General features: G+C 47.5%; 1 pseudogene; it reads left to right on the forward strand.

The window, feature by feature from the left end:
• Positions 1–329: 329 nt before the first annotated feature.
• On the forward strand, positions 330–1,015 carry LOC144163815 (uncharacterized; annotated as a pseudogene).
• The last annotated feature ends 13,183 nt before the right edge of the window (positions 1,016–14,198 follow it).

Here is a 14,198-nt window from a genome sequence, read left to right on the forward strand (position 1 = left end):
ATGGTAAGTGCCTTTGGCGCAGTCTTGTGTCTGCACGACAAGTTGGGAGACAAGTACGTGCTTTAGCAATGTTATCAACTTTTAAAAAACGCCACTTGTAAGTGCACGTAAAATATTGGGGACGCCTTCACACATGTTTAGCAGGGTAATTATCTATCGCTCCAGCACAAATTCTGTTGAGAAATTTTTCATTGTGTAGGCAATCAGAAACACGTCGTCATAGGCACGGGAAAAGCGAAACTGGAGGGCGGCGACCTTTCAGAGTTGCTTCCATTTGCTGCTGTTTTTTAGCTGGAAAAATGATGTCTGTGCGGGAATATCCACTCCCCATGATCACGACTGCTATATTGCTTGGGAACCCGGCAATAGTGGCGGGGGGAAATCCCACGGGATGGACATCAGATGCCAGCATTTCTGACATGCGTGTTAGGCTCCAGGCTATTGAAAAACAACTTGAAGGGTTGGGTGAAACAGAGAACCGGCTTGCAACGATAGAATCAAGTGTTGGTCGTCACGACAGCGAATTGACGGTTCTTGCCAGGCAGATCGATCACTTAGATAACCGTTCTAGACAACAATCTTATTTTACGCGGAGTGGAAGAAGAAGAATCTGAGGACGATGCAGTACTCTTAAGTAAAGTGAATAATGATATATTTGGCAAATTACTTGGCTCAAAGTGTAGCTCCATTGAGAGAATTCATCGTCTAGTAAAGAAAATACCTGAAAGAGACCGGCCGGTCATATTGAAAGTAGCAGATTTCAGGGACAAAGCCAAAATACTGAAAAACTGCCCTAACCTCAAGGGGACAGAGTTCAGTATCAGCAAAGATTACTCTAAACGAGTTGTTGAAATCAGAAAACAACTATGGATTTCATCAGCGGACGAAAGAGCAAAGGGAGCAAAGGCTAAACTAATTTTCGATAAACTGAAAGTAAACAACGTTCTTTACGGCTGGAATGAAGCCACCAAAGAGCGCTTCAATTATGCTAGCAGGTCTCACCAGCTCTGACTGACGCAAATCGCGACCAACAGAATCTGTTAAGGTTATTAATGTAAATGCCAGAAGTTTGTTGAATAAAGCTGAGGCAGTTGAAGCCGCAATTATGGAGAATGAACCGGATATAACGGTCGTAACAGAGACTTGGTTACATACGGATGTAGCAGATTCGGAAGTAACACCTCCAGGTTACATAATTGTTAGAAAAGACCGGCAAGGAAGAGGTGGTGGTGTTGCGTTTCTTATTAAAGACAACATTAGGTTTTCAGTGTTGGATGATAGCTGTGACATAGAAATGTTGTGGATTAGGACCAGATTCAGCGGGCGAACTGTGTATATTGGGGGGATTTATAGATCGCCGAATTCTCCTCTAGATATAACCACAAAGCTAAGAAATTTCATGGACTCTAATTTTAGCCTCCAAGATAACGAATTATTATTAGGGGACTTCAACCTACCGGGTGTTAATTGGCTACCCCAGTCTCCTGGATCGGAACAAGTTCCATGTTCTGAGCAACTACTAGAGCTGGCATTCTGTTACGGGCTAACGCAAATTGTGACTGAATTTACTCGGGTAGGTACTACAAGGTCATCTATCCTTGATTTGGTTTTCGTGTCCCCAAGGCTATTGCCGTTTCTCAGCGGTTGTGAAGTTGTAGAGGGCCTGTCGGACCCCAGAATGGTAGTAACGCACCTAGCAATGTCGCCAGACACCTTGGGTAAACCCACAATTAGCACTGTATTGAATTTTATGGCGGCTGATGATGTGTCTATTTTGGACTATCTTGATAGGTCCTTTGATAAATTTCAGGTCCTTTACAAAACTAACTGCAGCACTGATAGCCTATGGCATTTCTTTTCGAATGTTGTGGGGAAGTGCATAGACAGCTATGTCCCCAGGAATACAAAACGCATTTGTAAAGCCAATCCCTGGATTACCAGAGAAATCATTCACGCAAAAAGAAAACTTGTGCGAAAAATCGTACCCCTGAAAGAACAGCTTGCATTACTTCAATAAGACAAGAACTGAAACGCCTGATCAAGCAATCCAGGATTAGGTTTGTCAATGTGACATTGACGAAATACTTGAAGGAAGCCCCTTCGAAGTTCTGGCGCTTTATAACTCCTCCAGAAAACTCCCCGAAGCCACCTGAAATTACTCAACAACGTGTTGATGATTTCAATTCCTTTTTTGCTTCAGTGTTTACTAGTGACCCTCGTATTTTGGCCGAGGTTTCTACGTCATCGATGCAGCGGCCGATTAATGATGTAGTAATTAGCGAAGAGGGTGTCTTAAATCTTTTACTTAATATCAATACGAAAAAAAGCCCCGGCCCTGATGGTATACCAAACGAATTTCTGTACAGATACGCTGAATGGGTGTCTCGCTTCCTTACAAAAATATTTCAGTCGTCCCTGCGCAGTGGCTCTTTCCCATCAGCCTGGAAGTGGGCTAAAATTACCCCTGTTCAAAAAAGTGGCTCCCTTCTGGACGAGTGCAACTACCGTCCTATTTCGCTTATCAGCACATGTTCAAAGATACTCGAACACATTATTAACAAACACCTGACGTCCTATCTTGATGCGCACAATCTATTATTTTCGAAGCAGGATGGATTCCGCCGAGGCTTATCTACAACAACACAGTTAGTCGAATTCGTTCACGATCTTTCAAAAACAATCAATTCGCATGGTCAAACTGATGTGGTATATTTGAAATTCTCTAAAGCATTTGATAAAGTGTCGCACTCGAAGCTACTGTTTAAAATTGACAAAACGTTTCAAAATAATCACTTGACTAAATGGTTTTCGTCCTATCTCAGCTCTCGTCAGCAGTTCGTTCAAATAAAAGACAAACAGTCTAGAGCAGGTGCAGTTAATTCCGGAGTTCCCCAGGGGAGTGTACTGGGTCCCCTTTTATTTTTGCTATATATAAATGACCTACGAAATCGCGTCACGGTCCCGATAAGGTTGTTTGCCGACCACTGTGTTGTTTATAGCAGAATCGAGACTGAACACGACCAAGTTAACCTAAGCAACAATCTTCAAAGAATAAAAGATTCGTGCAAAGAATGGCAAATGACTTTGAACGCAGAAAAAACAGTCTCTATGTCTATAACCAGGAAGAAAGCACCTCTTAATTACGATTACCAGATTGACAATGCTAGCCTTAGGCATGTACAAAACTATAAATATCTTGGGTTATGGTTTACGCCCGACCTCTGGTGGAAGACTCATGTTGATTATGTGTGCTCCAGGGCTACTAAGGCATTGTATAGCCTTAAGCGTAACCTCTATAGCGCCCCATCTGATATAAAGTGCCTAGCTTACAAAACCCTAGTCAGACCTATTATCGAATACTTTAAAATTGTCTGGGACCCTTACACACAGTCAAACTGCAACAAAATAGCAAAAATACAGCGACTTGCCGCGAGATTTATTTTTAATAAATATCGCCGACATCATACACCTACTGAACTTTGTAGAACAGCGGGCCTGGATAGTCTGGAAATTAGGTGGAGGATTGAGCATCTGATATTCCTCTTCCAGTTAATTCATAATCATTTTAAACTAAACTATTCAGATTTCTTCCAGGTCAACACACAAGAACACTCCAGACATCGCCATAGTATGTACATACCACCCCTAGCCCCACGTAACGACTGCTTTAACGCATTATTTCCCACGTGCTATTGAAGATCGGAATATGTTGCCGGAGTCTATAATTGGTTGTTCCTCGCTTCCATCATTTGAACAGAATTTCAAACGGCTATTTCCTGAATAACAGTGACAAATGCATTTGGTTGTGTGCATGCGTGTGTACTTTTTGTTGGTCGCAAGAGACTGCAGTAGTTGTTTTTCAAATCTTCAGCGTGGTGCAAAAGTGCCGCCTCAAAGGCGTCATGTACTGTTTTGCGCGTATGTATTGCACTGCATGTGTGTTCCATTTCTTGTTAAGTATAACTTCGAGCTGCTGCTCAGAATAATACACAGAAATTATCTCAAGACCTGTACTCTACCATTTTTTTTTCGCAAATAATTTTGTACTTCCACCCTGTAATGGCCCACCTCTGGGCTAACAGTATAAATAAATGAATGAATGAATGAATGAATGAATGAATGTGCTAGGTGAGGATGAAGATGTGGCTCGAGATGAGCGAGGTTAGAACTTGGCCGACTCGGCGGGACTAGGTGTGGGCAGCCGGAACGCCTGAGGAGTAAACCTCCACGGAACAGGACTCCCAGTAAAGGTGTGCTTCAGTGGGTGCAGTGTCTTTCTGGGGAACCGCGGCTGGGTGCAAGAACCCAGGTACCACACTTGATAATTGGACAACAAACGATCAAAGGGCAAAACACCGCTGACATGCTCATTTTTAATTGCGGCGTAAAACGATGCAAGTTTTTAGCCCGGATAGCTTATTTACCTATGTAAGTAAAAAAATCTACCGTCAATAGCACACACAATGGCGGTGTCCTTATAAGGTAGCAAACAGGACGAAGACTGCTTGGAGTGATGGCAGATTTTTTGACGGAAGCCTTTGTACTACTTACATGATACGATAGCATGCCGTACATGTTTTCCTATGGATTCATTGATCCAGTGATATAACGCCGCATGTCGCTCGTGGTACCAGTTGGGCTGTTTGTTTTTCATTGGGTACCCCGTGTTACGCATGCGGTTGAGTGATGCGACAACTTCCTTGCCAGCTGTGTCTTGAGCCAGTGTATAACAGAACATAAATTTAGGTTTGTTGGGGACCTGTCCCAGGCTAAGGAGCCCACCGCTGTGGCTCAGGGGCTACGGCGTGATGCTGCTGAGCCCCAAGACACTGGTTCGACTCTCGGCTGTCTTGGCTGCTTTCCTGACTGAGGCGAAAAGCAGAAACGCCCATGCTCGGAGATTTTGGCGCACGTTCGAGATCTCCAGGTGGTCAAAATTAATCCAAAGCGGTGCGTCTCATTTTCCAGGCATTGTTCGCCACGTTAAACCCATGAATTAGTGAATCAATCAATCAAATAATGGTTAATTGTTAATTAATAATGGTTATTAGTATATTTTTTAACCAATCAGTCAGTCAAATAACCAAACCACAAACCAATCAATCAACTTGTAGCGGAAGCCGCTCGGCATCCAAGCGCAAGTGGCTCCCGCGAGACGGGGCTTTTCCTTTCTCTCCGGTGTGCCTTTGGTTTGACAACAATGCGCCTTGGTGAAAGACGTGTATTGGTTGGCAACGTCGCCGATGGCTTACTAGTGGGGCCATTCCCCCGCTCTCTTCAGCGGTCGCCGTCGGGGGAGCATAACTTGTTGTCCGGCCAACTCCTGGCGCCGTTGCCCTCTGCCCGCTTGGAGGGCCAGTTTCCTCTCTCTTTTGAAAGACGCGGGGGTTCCCCTTTCCCTCGATGGAGGACGCTCTCATCGTACGCATTATGAAAATAAAGTCTTGTCTCGAAACTGCAAACCAGCTGCACGTCTGCTTTCTGGCCTCCTTCAGCATCCGACATTCCTGGCTGCTACAAAATTGGTGACAAGAACAATGCTTCAACGAACACGCCGTGATGATCTCCCACGATAACACTGCTGCCTCCACACCTGCAGTCTTCGCCACAGAATTGAAGCTACCAATTTTTTGGTCTAAACATCCAAGAGTTAGGTTCAGCCAAGTGGAGGCCTGTTTTCAGCTTCGGCACATTCCGTCACAGCCGACGAAGTACCTTCACGTCGTCGCAGCCCTGCCCCCAGAAATCACCGACGCTATCGACAACATTTTGGTTTCCCCCCTCACACAAGGGGAATATGACACACTCAAAAAGACGGTGCTGGATCGCCTCGAGGCGCCTGAAGAAAGCAGACTTCAGCAGCTCTTATGTCGGGAAGAGCTGGGTGACCAACGACCTTCCCAACTGCTGCACCGGATGCGGCAACTACTCTGTGTGCACGCGTGCCAGGACGGCCAGCTCCAACTTCTTCGTGAACTTTTTCTGTAATGGCTGCCCCAGTCTGTGCGCGTGCTTCTGGCGGGTTCAGATGCGACGTCCCTTGATCGACTGGCGCAACTTGATGATCGTATCACGGAATACTCTACTGCAACCTTCGCGTCCATTGCTGCTGCAAGAACACACGAGCAACCAGATCGACTGTCGCGTCTTGAGGAGAAAGCGCAACAACTTACCCAGACCATGCAGCAACTTTAGTTGTCTGGCACTCCCCCACAGGACCCGCAACGACGTAACCCACCCCCTTCAAGCAAGCCAAACTCTTTCCAGAGAACCCAGTCACGAGATAGACAGGACGGAGCTTGCTGGTGCCACCAGCATTTCGGCACGGCTGCGAGCCGCGGCACTCAACCTTGCTCGTTTCCGCGAAACGCTCCGGCCAGTCATTAACGGCGGCTTACGACATTGGACCGCTACCCAGCCGCCTGTTCTTCGTAGTCGACCGCGTAAGCAACTCGCGCCTGCTAGTCGACACAGGAGCCGAAATCTCTGTTGTCCTGGCAACTGCCGAGGATCTCCGACGTAGCAAGAACATAACGTTGCTGCAGGTGGTGAAAAACACTACCATGGCTACGTACGGCTTCCTCTCGCAGACAATAGGCGTCGGACTCTGGCGCCTGTTTTGCTGGGTCTTTGGGGTGGCGAAAGTTAAATTCGCCATAGTAGGAGCCCACTTTCTGAGCCTCCTCAACCTGAATGTGAGTGTATGTGTCTGTTGCCTCAAGGGTAACAACTCATCCCTGAAAGTACGTGCTTTGAAGTCAAATATCTGCTGGTGTAGTATCTGCGCCTTACAGCCAGCATCTTCCAACGACCACGTCCTGGCCGAATTCTCTTCTCTCACCAAGCCGCGCAACACGGGACAGCCGGTGAAACATAACGTGAGTCACCACATGGTCACCACCGGGCCGCCAGTAACCAGCCGGCCACAACGGCTGTCCAGCAACAGGCTCCAAGCTGCACGCAGTGAGTTCGAGCATATGGTGCAGTTGGGAATTATTTGCTCTTCATCTAGCAATCATTTATCGCCGCTGCACATAGTTCCCAAAGACGACGGGGACGACTGGCACCCGTGCGGTGACTACATAGCCTTAAACGCATACAACGCCGGACGATTATCCTCTGCCACACATTCAAGATTTTAATGCGCCGCGGGCAGGTACCAAAATATACAGCAAGATCGACCTCGTAACCGCATACCACCAAATTCCCGTCAAACCGGAGGACATACAAAAAGCAACCATAACAACCCCATTCGGACTGTTTGAGTTTGTCCGTAAGCCTACGGCTTAATCAATGCAGCACATACCTTTCAAACGTTCATGGATGAAGTCACCCGGGGTCTTCCTTTCGTCTTTGTCTACCTGGATGACATGTTGGTGGCCAGCGGAACTCCTACCGAGCACGAACAGCACTCCACCAGCTATTTCGGCGTCTGGATGAGCACGGTCTAGTGTTGAAACCTCAAATGTGCGTGTTTGGTGTCGAGGCTCTGAACTTCCTCGACCAACACATCACTGCTGAAGGCAATGTGCCATTGGAATCAAGGGTGGAATCCCTCAAGACGTTTCCTGCTCCAACATCTTTCCGCAAGCTCAGAGAGTTCCTCCGGCTCTTAAACTTCTACCGGCGGTTCATTCCGTTTTGTGCTCAAGTACTCCCGCTGTTGACCTACCTGCTGCGCCGAGACGACCAAAAGGCCCTAGAATTCTCTTGGTCTGACGAACCCAAGAACGCTTTCCAGAAAGCTAAGGGCGAACTGACCGCGGCTACCCTTCTCATCCATCTAATGCCTGACGCTCCTACACGTCTCATGGTGGACGCCTCCTCCACACCGGTCGGAGTAGTGCTTGAGCAACAGGAGGGTGCACAGTGGAGGACATTGGGCTTCTTTTCGAAACGCCTGAAGGCTGCAGAAGTACGGTACAGCACTTTTGAAAGGAAGATGTTCCCAATATATTGTTCCATTAAGCATTTCCGCGACTTCCTGGAAGGTTGTGAGTTTTATATCTTGACATACAAGCCCCTCACCTACGCATTCAACAACAACAGTTCCTCCTACTAAAACGGGGAAATTCGTGAGCTCTCATTTATCTCGGAGTTTTCTACAGACATCCGCTATGTTCTCGGTGTCGAAAACGAATCAGCCGACGCCTTGGCTCGCGTTGACGCTTCCGGCACAAATGTCCTGCACTTCGAGGTGACAGCCACGCTCAGTGGGAGGGCACTAAGTTGACGAGATTGAAAGGGTGGGATCTTCACTCGTGCTTTTGGAGATGGCACCTCGCTACGTCCAGGGCACGATGACCTGCGATACCTCACAGGCAACCCCACGACCTTTCGTTTCACTTAATTTTCGCCGAGTGGTATTCAACACTTTCCCCTCCATCAGCCACCCAAGTGTCCGCGCCACCCAGCGGCTGATAACAGAACGCTTCATTTGGCCCGGCGCCAACTCGGACGTGCGACGTTGGGCTCGGACATGTGAAACGTGTCAGCAAGTGAAGGTTTAATAACACGTATAGGCGGGCTAGTAGGTTTGACATCTTAACGGTAACTTTTCCGCACTCGATACGGGGACACAAAAAAATGACACTAAGAGATGCGAAGTCTTGTCCTCGTGAAGGGGACTTGAAGGTGACTTGAAGTGAAGGTGACTCGACATACTCGGGCTGCACTACAGGAAATTCGGACTCCTGAGTCGCGGCTTGACCACGTTCACCGCGACCTGGTTGGGCCGCTACCTCCCTGCCAAGGTGTCAGGTACCTGCTCACATGCATCGATATATACAGCCGATGGCCCGAAGCTATACCAATTGCGGACATATCAGCTGAGACCATCAAACAGGCCTTTATTCAAACATGGGTGTCCCACTTTGGCTACTCCGCCCGCATAACAAATGATCGGGGACGGCAGTTCCAGAGCAACCTCTTGCACAGGCAACTCAAAGCTGCACTTACCGCGGAGCTGGATCGCCAGCACTGGGTGGAAAAGCTCCCGATTATTCTTCTTGGCCTACGCCTAACGGTGAATGAAGACCTCGGCTTGAACACAGCGGAAATGGTGTACGGCTCAACAGTGCGCCTCCCGAGAGAATTCTTCTCCGACCACACACTTTCCACCCCAGAAGCCTCCGACCACATCGAGAAGGTGCGCGCATGTCTTGCGCAACTTAGGCCAAAAGCTCCTCGCATCGCCCGCAACCGAAAGATTTTCACTTTTCCCGACATTGACTCAGCTACACGGGTTCGTGCGACACGACGCAACGAAGCCGCCCCTCACTCCGCCGTACGACGGCCCTTTCAAAGTTTTGGGACGTAATAACTAGACCATCACAATAGACGTGCGGGGCAAACGAGAAGTCTTCGCGGTCGACCGCCGCAAGCCTGCTCGTATTTAGGTTTCTGGTCATGCAGCCCCTCACGTACGTTTTCAGTGATAAGCAGTGGACTCTGACCTTTCGACATTCAGTCGGTAACTGCTGCCTTTCTTTAAAACCTCTGCAATCTAGGGGGGGAGCCTCTGTAGCGGAAGCCGCTCGTCACCCCAGCGCAAGCGTCTACCGCGAAACGGGGATTTTCCTTCCTCTCCGGTCGGCCTCCGACTTGACAACAGTGCGCCTTTCTGAAGGCGCACTGTTGTGACGCAGGCCCATGACTGCGCTCACGCGCCGGAGGGTTTGCGCGCCCCTGGCATCAGGAGACAGAGACCCCACGGGATCCGATAAAACCGGCCTTGCTACGTGGTCTGGTCGTCTCTCCTTCAACACATGCGTGGCATGCGCTCTACAGTAAAAACTGGTAAAAAGAGGAATAGTTAGGCTGTGCGTCTAAGACCCTTAAGTAAGTCGTGCCCCCATACCATACAAACTGCCTTTGATGAGCAGTTCAGTAGGATTCAAGAGGCTGGCTACCCACTCCACCTGGTCGTATCGGTGACCGAAGGCCTTCTCAGGAACCTTAAATCTTGCCATCGTAACGATGGGCATGACGGGCCAGCTCACGAGAGTGAGAGGGAAAAGGTTGCCGTTGTACCGTACATACACGGCTTGTCTCACGGTTTAAAGAAGATCGCCAACGATGTAGACGTGAAGGCAGCGCTTAGGGCTGCCCACAAGCTAGTGAAATTGGCCAAATAAACTACAAAAACAGGTGTCAACAACCGTGGGTGCCATGTAAAGCGTCGTACACATTACGTCCCATGCGTGGATTGTGTGGTGTATCGCATTCCCGTGAGAAAAGGTGGGTGTGTGTACGTGGGTCAAACTGACAGATGCCTTAATGACCAATTGCGGAAGCACGAAAACAATGTCTAAAAAGGAAACGATGGGTTCTTGGCCTTGCATTGCAAATCTTGTGAATGTAAACCTCCGTTTCAAATCTGCGAGGTGATAGGGAGAAGGGGTAATTAAACTACTCGGGAAATAATTGAAGCGCACGAAATTTTAAGGAATGGGAGTAAATGTGTAAGCCGGGCGTCTCTTTCGTTGTCAAAAAAAAGAGATGGACTTCCCTTCGAACACGTGCTGCCCTTTCCGCATGGCGTGAATTGCTGTTTGTATAGATTGTACCAGGTGGATTGAACGCGTGCTGATATGGTTGCGTGCTGATAGGGCTGATATAAATATTAGAGATTAGAATTTTTGTAGTTATGTTAACATGAAAAATGTGTATAAAAAGTGCAAGGTTCATCGTAATAAATTTTGTTGGAAGTCAGCGCTCGTTCCGTCGTCTTTCTGTGTCCGTGTTTTATTTCGCGCTCTAGCATCTTTTACAATGATGCGAGACACGCCGCCGAAGCTTGCAAAGCAGAGGCGCGGAGCGGTGCTTTTGTCAGCGCTTCCGCTGGCCAGTTGATGCTTGAAGGGCCGCGAGGTCGCTTAAACGGGTATTGTCCAGTGGCAACATAGTTCAGTGTGACCTCATTATGGACCCACCGTGTCATCTAACGTCGTTGAGGGAACGCACACGAACGTCTGCAGGCTTCGGTTTTCGACCCGAGAAATATCGAGGACGGGTTCCACAACAACCCATACATGCACGCGAAAAATAATTGCATCACGTTTTCTCCAATCAACAGGAGGAGAAGCAGCATGGCTGTGCGCCCAAAATTTTACGACGCCGGTGGGTTTCGAAACACATAAGTCACGCAAGCGCGCACATTTACCGAAAAATTATTTGTTTGTTTTTTTCAACATTGAACTTTCCAAATTTTCTCAAGTGAGCTATGAACAGCACGAAAATTTAAATGACCACTTTGTGTTGCAGAAAGTAACTGAATCAAATATTAAAATAAAATAAATTGTGTGGCTGGCTAGCTCCTGAAATTTGTGTGCCAAATGTCTGCCTTCACAAAGCGAATTTAAATAGCACTTAGGGTGCACTGCTGGTGTATTCATTTAGAATGCGTTGTCCATCAAGAATAAGTATTGAGATTGGTACACAACATAAACGTGAAAGCACTCGAGCTGTACGATCTCTCTTACCGCATTTGGAGGCGTGATGGCTCTAACAGCTCATCAACCTCGTGTAATGTTCATCGCAAAGAATTTATTTTTTATCTGGTAGTGCATGCGCACGAAACATACAAACGCCAGAGAAGCGCACACAAAACTGTGTAGGAGTCGTTTAAAAGCGGCAAGTTGCATTGATGCACCGTAAGTTTATCCCCAGTCAGTTGATAGGCTCAGGTTTATTTTTCTGTGTCCTAGATAGGGGCTGCAAATTATGCTTTTCACCTTTTACATTGCCAAACCCGAAGCAATATCGCCTTTAGAGCATTCTGAAAGTGGATAACCAGCGAAGCTCTATAGGTGGGTATTCCTTCAATACTTGCTATACTGAATGAAAAAAGACAGGAAAACATTACTTTAAAATTATGTATCAGCTAATAGTCATATAATTTGTTTTGGGAACAGTTTTGGTAAAACGTGACCTGCCACCGTTTTCTGCAACTATACTCCCTCCGTAGAAAAACATGCATGCTGACAAAAAAGGGAATCGTCTAACGCCTAATATCGCCCCCTGAAATAATTGAGGCAAGTCCACGAAATTCGGCCTAATGATGAAGTGTTCTTAGCAGCCAATCGCAATATAATTTGTTCAGCGTAGCTTCAATGAAACATGAGAGACAACCGTTTCCTGTAGCCATACTAGCATGCATATTAACGGGAATGTATTGACAGAAGTAGGGAATTATGTAACGCTTACAACAGCGCTCTGGACTGAGTGTGACATATACACAAAACTCGGCGTTATGATACAGTTGCCTTAGCTCCCAATAGTTCTAAAATTTTTATAGGCATCGTATAGCCGAAAAAAGATTTACATCTGTTTTCTGTAACCGCACTTCTTACTCAGACAGCCATGCTTTGACAGCAAACGGGAATTCTGTAACGTTTCCGAATTCACTGTGGACTAATTCCAACGGGTATAAGGAACTCCGCATAATGACGGATTCATGTTAGATGCCTATCTTTGGTTTAATTTGCTTTGAGATAGTTTTGATAAAGCAAGAACTTGTGGGATATTATGGGTTCCTCGGTGACCTTGGCAGCACTCTGGGGTAGGCCCCCACGCTAGCTCCCGGCGTGTCAACCACGCGGGCTCCCATGCAAACGGCAGCCCTGCGAGGTTCACCGATACGAGAACACAGTAGACAGTAGTCCGAAGCACAGACGTTTATTTGGGGAATCCCAAAGCATGTGAGCACAAGGCTCCAAGGCGTTCACGAATCACGCCGTCCGGGTCGTGATCGCGAACGGAAGGAAGGCACGCACGGCGTGCGACAAAGTTCCCACCTGAGATACATGTATCCGCCACCGCCGCGATGTTCCGCCGAACCAGCTTCGACCAGGTCTCCGAAGAGACTCTTCCGACTCCCGCGCGCACACGTTTGCGCCGCCCGCAACCACCCGCGTATGCCCGCACAGATCGGTGATGCTATCTCTCAGGAGACGCCGACGAACCAGAGGACCGCCGGACCGGTTTCAGCGCACAAGTCTCTCCCGAAGCACGCGCCGGCTCGGGATCGCAGGTGTTGTTTCTCCACGATTGCCACAAGTTATAGCCGTTGTCTTCAGCCAAAACCCCTTCGTAGATGGACAAAAGTGGGGAATTCTGTAATGTCCTGTAAATGGGCTCGGCGGCACCGTCCAGCGCACGCTGGCTAACGTGATCGTCTGTTGTGCAGATGTTACTTGGACTGAACGAAGCCACCCCTGGTTTCGTTCTTGCATCTATCACTCGGCATCTGCCTCGTGGAACAACAGTGGAACAACACATGCCATGGTGCAGTACGCTGCAGTAAAGAAATTCAGTAAAGAAATTCTTTACTGCAGTAAAGAATTTCTGCAGTAAATAAATGCTCTGCATTTAAAACGCCCGTGTGTACGAGATTTCGGGGTTAAAAATTCCCATGTGGCCAAACGTAATCCAGAGCCCTCCACTACGGCGCGCCTTAACGCCTGCGTTGCGTCGGCGCGTTAAACCCTACAATCAATTAGTCAAATTATCCCTACCAAAAAAATGAATAAAAGAAAAAACGCATTGGATAACTTGAGATATTATTCACATTAAACGGAAACTGAAACGGGCGCGCATGAATAACAAGAACCCCCTTGTTATCGCTTAACTTCCTTCTCTTTTGAAGGAGGGAATTAAAACTTCAAGAACTAACTTCTTTTCAACCACGCTAACAAGCTTTATGACGTCCAGCCCCAAAAGTTTTGGCGGTTTCGCGAATCGAGATCGGCGGCAATGTAGTGGCAGACGACAACATAGTTGCAAATTTTTTCGACTCGTACTTCCAGTCAGTATTCGTGCATGAACTGCAGCCACTTCAATTTGTACCCCAATACTTTTCTTCAATGCCTGATATCACGATCACCCAAGAAGGCGTTCTTAACTTGCTGCTGCAAATGGACGTGAAAAAAGATTGACTCCAATCCACTCTGTGAATGTGGTTGGAAAGCAAAGCTGTAAACGGCACCCACAACGATTACCCATGCGACATCACATAGATTCACTCGCGTCGCTCTACAAATCGTGAAACCAGAGAAAAGTGAAAGGCACTTAACCACACCCTCTATTCCTTCATAGAGATACTCTTGCCCAGGCTAAATTATTAAATGATTAAATGAACGGTGGTTGGTTGAGTTGTATTGGTGTAGCACATGACTGGACACTTTTTTTATAAAATT

This window comes from Haemaphysalis longicornis, unplaced genomic scaffold (assembly GCF_048455015.1).
Source record: "Haemaphysalis longicornis isolate Haplotype H1 unplaced genomic scaffold, Haemaphysalis longicornis Haplotype H1 scaffold_13, whole genome shotgun sequence".
NCBI classification, from domain to species: Eukaryota; Metazoa; Arthropoda; class Arachnida; order Ixodida; family Ixodidae; genus Haemaphysalis; species Haemaphysalis longicornis.